At 47.1% G+C, this 10,413-nt stretch overlaps 1 pseudogene; it reads right to left on the minus strand.

The window, feature by feature from the left end:
• Positions 1 to 1,196: 1,196 nt before the first annotated feature.
• LOC149265800 (18S ribosomal RNA) lies at positions 1,197 to 1,887 on the minus strand (annotated as a pseudogene; the record flags this gene model as incomplete).
• Positions 1,888 to 10,413: the final 8,526 nt, after the last annotated feature.

The raw sequence follows: 10,413 nt of genomic DNA on the forward strand, positions 1-10,413 counted from the left end.
GTAGGGTCTAAACACCTCAATATTTTTTATTAATGAATCGCAATATGTTTAGAGAAAGGTAGATTTGCTTGTCCTTCTTGTTGCTATATATCTTTTGATACTAGGGAGATCGGCCTTGTCCACAAGATCGATTTATCCGGCCAAAACTATTGCACCCCTCCGTGTACAAAACACCCAACAACCTTTCCAGTGAGAAAGTCAACGGGTTTCAAGGATCAAACTCCAAAGAGGAGTTGTCACAGGTCGACACTCAATGCTGGAGAAAACCGCAAGCCACAAATACATCGATGGTGCAGAGCCACTAAAGAGAGGGATGTTCGCAAAGCGCACACCATGAAACAAAGAAATGACCAAGTCCCACAAAAAACCCACAATCCAAAGGGAGGAACAAAGACACAAACCGCTACTTCTTTTTTCCCTTAGAAGGCAAGTGGCTCACAAGAGGATGAGGAATTCCCTCGACGAGAAAGGCATGAGATAAGATTGCCACCCTCATTCCCACTGACAGGGAAAATTACGATCTCAATGGAGCTAAGACCGAGGGAGGGATTTTTCATTACCTGGACACCCAACCCTTCCATGAGGGCATGTCGAGGAATGGTCAGGACGACTAGGGTGGCCAGCCTAATGGGTTGAACTACTCTTCATCCATCCCATACTGACTACACCCTGAAAATTTCCCCTCACAGAAGGTTTGAGCTACCAGGTGCACACGCAACCACTCCCTCGACCCAACCACGAGCAAAAAATCTCACCCAAGAAACACATCAACCACCGCTGCCTTTTCAAGAGAACCAACTATGGAAGCTTGCACCCTTGGCACATGCCTTCCAATGAACAAAAGACTGAGCACCACCGCTATGAATGAGTCTGAATTTATTCATCGTATTTTCCAAGCACCTCAATTGCAGCAACCATGCCCGGCTGAATAGATCATCAGAAGGGCTCCCAAGAAAAAAGCTTTCCAACCCCCTGCAAAAACACATTGGGGGAAGAAAAACAAAGGATGGGTGGGACAAGCATAAGCATGGCTTGCAAACACACACAAAAAACAAGCGTTACCTCAAGACAAGCAACCAATAATGTTCCCGCCAAACACCAAACCCTCTCCCCTAGAGACACACCACACAGTCCCACATTGAAATCGAAACCCAACCAACCCAAACCAAAAAACAAAACCCCTACTATCAATGATCCTACCGCAGGTTCACCTACGGTAACCTTGTTACGAATTCTTCTTCATCTAAATGATAAGGTTCAATGAACTTCTCATGACGTCGAAGGCAACAAACCACCATCATCGATGCAATCCGAACACTTCATTGGATCATTCAATCGGTAGGAGCGACGGGCGGTGTGTTCAAATGGTAGGGATTTATTCAACATGAGTTGATGACACGCGCTTACTAGGAATTCCTCGTTGAAGACCAATAATTGCAATGGTCTATCCCCATCATGATGCAATTTGAGAAGATTTCCCGATCCTCTCGAATCAGGAAGAAAAACTTGTTGGCTGCATCAATGTAGCATGCGTGCGGCCCAGAACATCTAAGGGCATCACAGACTTGTTATTGCCTCAAACTTCCAAGGCCTAAATGGCCATAGTCCCTCTAAGAAGCTAGCACGAATGGGAACCTCTACGTAGCTAGTTAGTAGGCTGAGGTCTAATTCCTTATCAGAATTAACTAGACAAATCGCTCCATCGACTAAGAATGGCCATGCACCACCACCCATAGAATCAAGAAAGAGCTCTCAATCTGTGAATCCTTAATATGTCTAGATATGGTAAGTTTCCCCATGTTGAGTCAAATTAAGCAGCAGACTCCACTCCTAATGGTGCCTTTCCATCAATTCCTTTAAGTTTCAACCTTGCGACCATACTCCCCCCCGAAACCCAAACACTCTGATTTCTCAGAAGGTGCTGATGGAGTCCTTAGAGCAACATCTATCGATCCTTGGTCAACGTTGTTTATGGTTGAGACTAGGACGGTGATCATCTTTGAGCCCCCAAATTTCGTTCTTGATTAATGAAAACATCCTTGGAAAATGCTTTCACAATGGTCTGTCTTTCATAAATCCAAGAATTTCACCTCTGAAAATGAAATATGAATGCCCCTAACAGTCCCTATTAATCATTACTCTGGTCCCGAAGGATAACACAATAGGACCAGACTCCTATCATGTTATTCCATGCTAATGTATTCAGAACATAAGCTTGCTTTGAGCACTCTAATTTTTTCAAAGTAATATCACCGAAACCATGACCCATCCAATTAAGTCTAGGAGCATGCCGCCAACAAAAGGGACGAAAGGGCAGGTGCACGCCGAGTAGGCGAACCGACCTTTATGACCCAAGATCCAACTATGAGCTTTTTAACTGCACAACTTAAATATACGCTATTGGATCTGGAATTACCGTAGCTACTGGCACCAAAATTTCCCTCCAATGGATCCTCGTTAAGGGATTTAGATTGTACTCATTCCAATTACCAGACTCGATGAGCCCAGTATTTTTATTTATTGTCACTACCTCCCCATGTTAGGATTGGGCAATTTTCGTGCTTGCTGCCTTCCTTGGATGTGATAGTTGTTTCTCAGGCTCCCTCTCTGGAATCGAACCCTAATTCTCCGTCACCCATCACCACCATGGTAGGCCTCTATCCTACCATCGAAAGTTGATAGGGTAGAAATTTGAATGAAGCATCACTAGCACAAGGGTTGTGCAATCCGTCGAGTTATCATGATTCACCAGAGAATCAGGCAAGCCCGCGCTAGCCTTTTATCTAAAAAATGCATCCCTTCCAAAGACAAGTTTACATGGACGCCCTCGCCCAGCCTGCCTGAACGAGTTTACATGGATGCCCTCGCTCGACCCACCCGAACAAGTTTACATGGACGCCCTCACCCGACCCACTTGAGAAGTTTACATGGCACCCACACGATCGAAATGAAGGGACACGGGAGAGTCTGGAAAACGAGCTGCACGAATGTGCACAAGGGCCACCCCAGGTCACAACTTAGCATTTTTTATACGGGCTCGTGTGACCGGGCGTACCCTCACCCGACCTGCCCGAACAAGTTTACACGGACGCCCTATCCTGACCCATCCAAATGACTTGACACAGACGCCCTCAAACGACCTACCTGAATGAGTTTACATAGGAACCCACACGATCGAAACGAAGGGACAAGGGAGAGTCAGGAAAACGAGTTGCACGAACGTGCACAAAGGCCACCGTGGATCACAACTTAGCATTTTTGATATGGGCTTGTGTGCCTGCGCATGCCCTCACCCGACCCGCTCAAATGAGTTTACACGGATGCCCTCACCTGATCCACCTAAACGAGTTTACACGGATTCCCTCACTTGACCCACTTGAACGAGTTTACACGGACGCCTTTGCCTGACCCACCCAAACGAGTTTACATGGATGCCCACATGACCGAAACGAAGGGACAAGGGAGAGTTGGGAAAACGAGCTACATGAACGTGCACAAAGGCCACCGCAGGTCACAACATAGAATTTTTTATATGGGCTCATGTTCCCAGTCGCGCTCTCGCCCGCCCCGCCCAAACGGATTTACATGGATTTCCTTGCCCGACATGCCCGAACAAGTTTACATGGATGCCCTCGCCTAACCTGCCCAAACGAGTTTACACGGACGCCCTCACCCAACTGACCCGAACGAGTTTACATGGGCGCCCACATGACCAAAACAAAGGGACAAGGGAGAGTCGAGCAAATGAGCTGAACGAATGTGCACAAAGGCCACCCTGGGTCACAACTTAGAATTTTTGATACTGGATCATGTGCCTGGGTTCACCCTCGCCCGACCAACCCAAACGAGTTTACATGGACGCCCTCGCCTGACCTGCCCGAACGACTTGACACGGACACCCCTCAAACGACCCACCCGAACGAGTTTACATGGGCACCCACATGACTGAAATGAAGGGACAAGGGAGAGTCAGGAAAACGAGCTGAATGAATGTGCACAAAGGCCACCTCGGGTCACAACTTAGCATTTTTGATATGGGCTCGTGTGCCTGGGCGTGCCCTCGCCCGACCCGCTAGAACGAGTTTACATGGAAACCCTCGCCCAACCTGCCCAAACAACTTGATATGGATGCCCTCAAACGACCCGCCCGAACGAGTTTACATGGGCGCCCAAACGACTGAAATGAAGGGACAAGGGAGAGTTGGAAAAACAAGCTACACAAATGTGCACAAAGGCCACTGCGGTCACAACTTAACATTTTTGATATGGGTTCATGTGCCCTGGCGTGCCCTCGCCCGACCCGCCCGAACGAGTTTACACAGATGCCCTCGCCCGACCTGACCGAACGAGTTTACATGGACGCCCTCGCCCGACCAACCTGAATGAGTTTACATGGACGCCCTCGCCCAACCCGCCCGAACGAGTTTACATGGGCACCAAGACGACCAAAACGAAGGGACAAGGTAGAGTCAGGAAAATGAGCTGCAAAAATGTGCACAAAGGCCACTGCGGTCGACAACTTAGCATTTTTTATAAGGGCTCATGTGCCCAGGCATGCCCTCGCCCAGACGAGTTTACACAGATGCCCCCACCCGACCTGCCCAAGTGAGTTTACACGGACGCCCTCGCCCAACCCGCCCAAATGAGTTTACATGGATGCCCTCGCCTGACCCGCCTAAACGACCCAAACGAAAGAGTTGACATGGATGCCCTCAAACCAACCGCTCAAATGAGTTTACATGGGCGCCCATAGGACCAAAACAAAGGGACAAGGGAGTGTCAGGCAAACCAGCTGCATGAACGTGCACAAAGGCCACCCCGAGTTACAACCTAGCATTTTTTATATGGGCTTGTGTGCCCAGGTGTGCCCCCGCCCGACCTGCCCGAACGAGTTTACACGAATGCCCTTTCCCGACCCGCCCGAGAAAGTTTACACGGATGCCCTCTCCCAACCTGCCCGAACAAGTTTACATGGATGCCCTCACCTGACCCGCCCAAACGAGTTTAAATGGGCACCCACATGACCAAAACGAAGGGACAAGGGAGAGTCAGGCAAACAAGCTGAAGGAATGTGCACAAAGGCCACCCCAAGTCACAAATTATCATTTTTGATGCGAGCTCGTGTGCCCGGGCACGCCCTCGCCCATCCCACCTGAATGCGTTTATAGGGATGCCCTCGCCCAACCCGCTCGAACGAGTTTACACGGACGCCCTCAAATGACCTGCCCGAATTAGTTTACACCTATGCCCTAAACGAGCCACCCAAACGAGTTTACATGGGCGCCCACACGACTGAAACTAAGGGACAAGGGAGGGCCAGGAAAACGAGTTGCACGAACATGCACAAAGGCCACCCCGGGTCACAACTTAGCATTTTTTATACGAGCTTGTGTGCCCACATGCGCCCTTTCCCGACCGGCTCGAACGAGTTTACACCAACGCCCTCGCACGACCCACCCGAATGAGTTTACACAGACACCCTCGCCCGACCCACCTGAACATGTTTACACGAACACCCTTGCCCGACCTGCCCAAACAATTTTACATGAACACCCTCGCTCGACCTGCTCGAACGAGTTTACACGGATGCCCTCACCCGACCAGCCCAAAACGAGTTTACATGGATGCCCTCAAACGACTCGCCCAAACGAGTTTACACGGATGCCCTCACCCGACCTACCCGAATGATTTTACACAAATACCTTTGCCCGACCTGCCCGACCCGCCCGAACAAGTTTACACGAATGCCCTCGCCTGACCCACCCAAACAAGTTTACACAAACGCCCTCACCCGACCCGTCCGAACGAGTTTACATGGACACCCTCTAATGACCTGCTCGAATGAGTTTACACGAACACCCTCAAATGACCTGCCCGAATGAGTTTACACAGAATCCCTCAAACGACCTGCCTAAATGAGTTTACATGGGCGCCCACACCACTGAAACAAAGGCACAAGGGAGAGCCAGGAAAACGCGCTACACGAACGTGTACAAAACCCACCACGGGTCACAACTTAGCATTTTTTATACGGGCTCGTGTGCCTAGGAGTGCCCTCACACTAAACGACCCAATCGAACAAGTTTACACGAACGCTCTCAAATGACCCTCCCGAACGAGTTTACACGAGCACCCTCGAACGACCCGCACGAACGACCCTCCCAAATGACTTTACATGAATGCCCTCAAATGACCTGCCCAAATGAGTTTACATGGATGCCCTCAAATGACCCCCCAAACGAGTTTACACAGACGCCCTCAAACGACTTGCCCAAATGAGTTTGCACAGACGCCCTCGAATGACTCGCCCGAACGAGTTTACACGGCAAACGACCCTCAAACGACTCACCCAAACAATTTTACAAATAAAATTACCCTCCTAAACGAGTTTACATGGGTGCCCTCAAATGACCCACCTGAATTATTTTACATGGCAAACGACTCGCCCGAACGAGTTTACATGGGTGCCCTCAAACAACTCGCCTGAACGAGTTTACACGGTAAAAAACCTGCCCAAACAAGTTTACACGAGCAAATGACCTGCTCGAACAAGTTTACATGGGCAAACGACCTGCCCGAACGAGCCTACATGACAAACGACCCACGCAAACGAGTTTACATGGGTTTCGACACACGACCGAAGCGAAGGCACAGGGAGAGTCAGGCAAACAGGCCACACGAGCATGCACAAAGCCCACCCCCGGTCACAAATTAGCATTTTTATACGGCCACGTGTGCCCTGGGCGCCCTCACATGACATGACCTAACCTGACCCGACCCGCCCCAATGCGTTTACACAGACACACACACACAACACATCCCAACCTGCCCGAACGAAATTTGGGGTTTCCATGGGTGCATGACCCGAACGAAATTTGGGGACTTTGTGGGTGCACAACCCGAATGAAATTTGGGGATTCTGTGGGTGCACAACCCAAACGAAGACATGAGGGAGCATCACGCAAACAAGCTGCACGAACGTGCAGAAGGGACATGGGCGGTCACGACTTAGTGTTTTTAGCACGGCCACGTGTGCCTGGGCACACACACATGGCACAACATGAACCGACTGGCCCTAGGCGAGCCGACCCAACCCGCCCAAATGTGTTTTCACAAGCACCCACACACGACACGACAGAACCTGAACCAAACAAAATTTTGGGTTTCCATGGGTGCACAACCAAAACAAAATTTGGGGTTTCCATGGGTGCATGACCTGAATGAAGGCACAAGGGAGCATCAGGCGAACGGGCCGCACGATGTGTAGAAGGCACATAGGGGGTCATGACTTAGCATTTTTGGCGCTCCCACATGTGCCTGAGCACCCACCCATAGCACGACCTGACCCGACCCACCCGAATGAAATTTGTGGTTTCCATGGGTGCACGACCTGAACGAAGGCACGAGGGAGCATCGGGCAAATAGGTTTCACGAACGTGCAGAAGGCACACGGGCTTTCACATGTTAGCATTTTTTGCACAGCCACATGTTCCCAAACACCCACACACAACACCGAACAACCTGACCCGACTCGCCTGAACGCGTTTGCACAGGCACCCACACACGACATGACCCAACCCGCTTGAATGAAATTTGGGGTTTCCATGGGTGCATGAATTGAATGAAGGCATGAGGGAGCATCGGGTAAATGGGCCGCACGAATGTGCAGAAGACACACGGGCGGTGATGACTTATAATTTTTGGCACGGCCACATGTGCCCGGGCACCCACACATGAGACGGCACGACTTGACCTGCCCAAACAAAATTTGGGGTTTCCATGGGTGCACGACCTGAACAAAGGCACGAGGGAGTGTCGGGAAAATGGGTCGCATGAACGTGCAGAAGACAGATGGGCAGTCACAGCTTAACAAGCTTCAACATGGCCACTGTGCTCGGGGACCCACACACAACACGACATGGCATGACCCGGCCCTCCCGAAGGAAATATGGGGTTTGAATGGGCATACGACCCGAACGAAGGCACGAGCGTAGGAATATCTTTGACTCTAATACATAAATATACTTGGTGTAATATGCCTTTAAGGTCTTCAACATTTTCTTTTGACTCTTCGACTCACCTATAACACTTTAACATGTGGTCTATTTCAATGAGCAATAAACTCAATGATATATATATATATATATATATATATATATATATATATATATATATATATATATATATATATATATATATATATATATATATATATATATATATATATATATATATATTTCTTGAATAAATACAAATATCAAAAGTACATTTATGAATACCGAACCCAGTTACACTTTCTTCAACACCCCCTCTTAACTAGGGAGGTATTCATAAATCATTACAAAGTGTTTGGCTATTTTTCAATCTTGAATAATTCACATAAGAGAAACCAGATTGGCAACCCATCTGTTATAGCATCATATTAGCCAACATTGTTCATAGCAAGGCCTTGAATAACAGCTTTATCTCTCATAAGATCAGAGCACAATGTTGGCAAGGCCAATGGCTTATAAACACCTTAGTCATTGTCTCTCAAGGTACATACCCACCCAGGTGTTCCCTGAGTATGACCTTCTAGGACAATTCTTGTCTTGGGTTCCCAGCCCTCAAAGAATATTTCTCCTCTTGCCTACTCTTGTCTTGGATGCCCTACATATCCTCAAAGAGCATCAGATGCTAGATGATTACCCAATCCTCCCATTATTTCTTGCCAAGTTAAGACAAGAATGTTGTGTCTATCTCTTCCCCTTGATTGAGGAAGACATGCCCAAGTTTCCTCTAACAAGGAACTTTCCCAAGCTCCTTTGTAGTTGGGAACTTGTTAGAACTCCCTCTTAGCTAGGCACTTGTCCATTCATCAACAACATCTTCTTCGTGGGTCCTTCAGCTGCTTAATCTCCTTCTTTCCTTCGATGTCATGAAGTCTTTGTTTGAACTTCTTCTTGGCAGGGTACCGACCATCGATCGCTTTCCCTCCTGGTTTGTCATGTTATTGCTCCTTTCATGGAAAGTGGCCTTCTTGATATATATCAGGTCCTTTTTGTCATCTAGCTACTCGTTTGTCATCTTGCCTATCCTTCATAATACTTATCACATGGATGCATAGTAGAACTTACTTGTTCCCATACTTTGATTTAGTGGCCCTTCATGACTTCTTCATGATATTGCTTCAACATCAAATGGTGATTTTTTTGGATGGCCTCTTCATCATGACATATTTGTAGAGTTGAATCAGTTATTTTCACCTTACTATCTCCAAGGCCTTCATAGGTGTCAAGGGTCCTTTGATCTTTTTCTTCATTTGTCATAGTTTCCATGCCTTGTTTCGAGAGATGTTTGCCAAATATTTATTCTTTGTGACCACGATGTTCTTCACATGCTTGATCTATTTCTTCATTTTCTTCTTCTTGGATTGATTAGTCAACCACCTTACACTCCTTATGAGAGCACTTCTTCATGTTGACCTTTACTCGATTGTAGTACATGCCTCCAAGCATATCATTGGCGAAAGGGATCCTTTTATTCTTGATCATGATTCTAGAACTTTTCCCATGACCCAATATATATGATGACATGACTTAAACTTTGATGCATGCATACCTCATCTTGATTATGCTTTTATCATCTCAGCCTTATTTGATAGTTCTCCTTGATTGGTGTAGCCTTTCTTGCTTCATCTTCTCTCGCCTGTATATCATCCTTTCTTGAATCCCATAAATGGGACTCCCAACGATACATTTACCCCCTTATGTACGAACCTTATTTTAAAGATTCTATCAGAGGATCATGAGGACCCTTACCTTGCAAATGTTTCTTCCTTTGATGATGGAGGCCTTCTAAGAATTTTGATCATGATCAATCATTTTTTCATTGTGGATGAGACCCTATAATCGGTATGCTCCTTCTATGTGAATATCTTGAGCTATATCTACACCATGCTCCTTTATTCTAGAAGATATCTTTAACCATGTAATTTGTTCTATTTCTATATGTTCCTATACTAATCAAAACTTTGAAAGAAGACTTTAAGCAAAGAGGTTGACTTAGTCACGGGAGGATCTTCCTTCTTTTGCTTCTTGTCGTCTTCTTTCACTTCTTGAGTTACATGAGCTTCTTCCCTTTCTCTCTTGTTGTTGTTGTCCTTCTTAAGTTTAGGACAATCCCTTTTGTAGCGTCCATATTCTTGGCATCCAAATAATTGTACTTTGGACATGTAGTGGTACCAAACAATTTGTTACTTTCCTTGCAAAAAGACATTGAGGTATACTCAGAAGGGGACATATACTTACTTGATAGAGTTTGAGGTGTAGTGTACTTGCTTTCTTCTTGAAGAATTGATGGCATGCCTTCCTTAGATCTTGACGTTCTTCAAGTTGCTTTCTTCAAATGGACTTGCTTGATAATTTGACTCGT

Source organism: Pinus tabuliformis, chromosome 6, assembly GCF_031772625.1.
Source record: "Pinus tabuliformis cultivar Carrire ecotype Pingquan chromosome 6, CPIR1, whole genome shotgun sequence".
NCBI lineage: Eukaryota > Viridiplantae > Streptophyta > Pinopsida > Pinales > Pinaceae > Pinus > Pinus tabuliformis.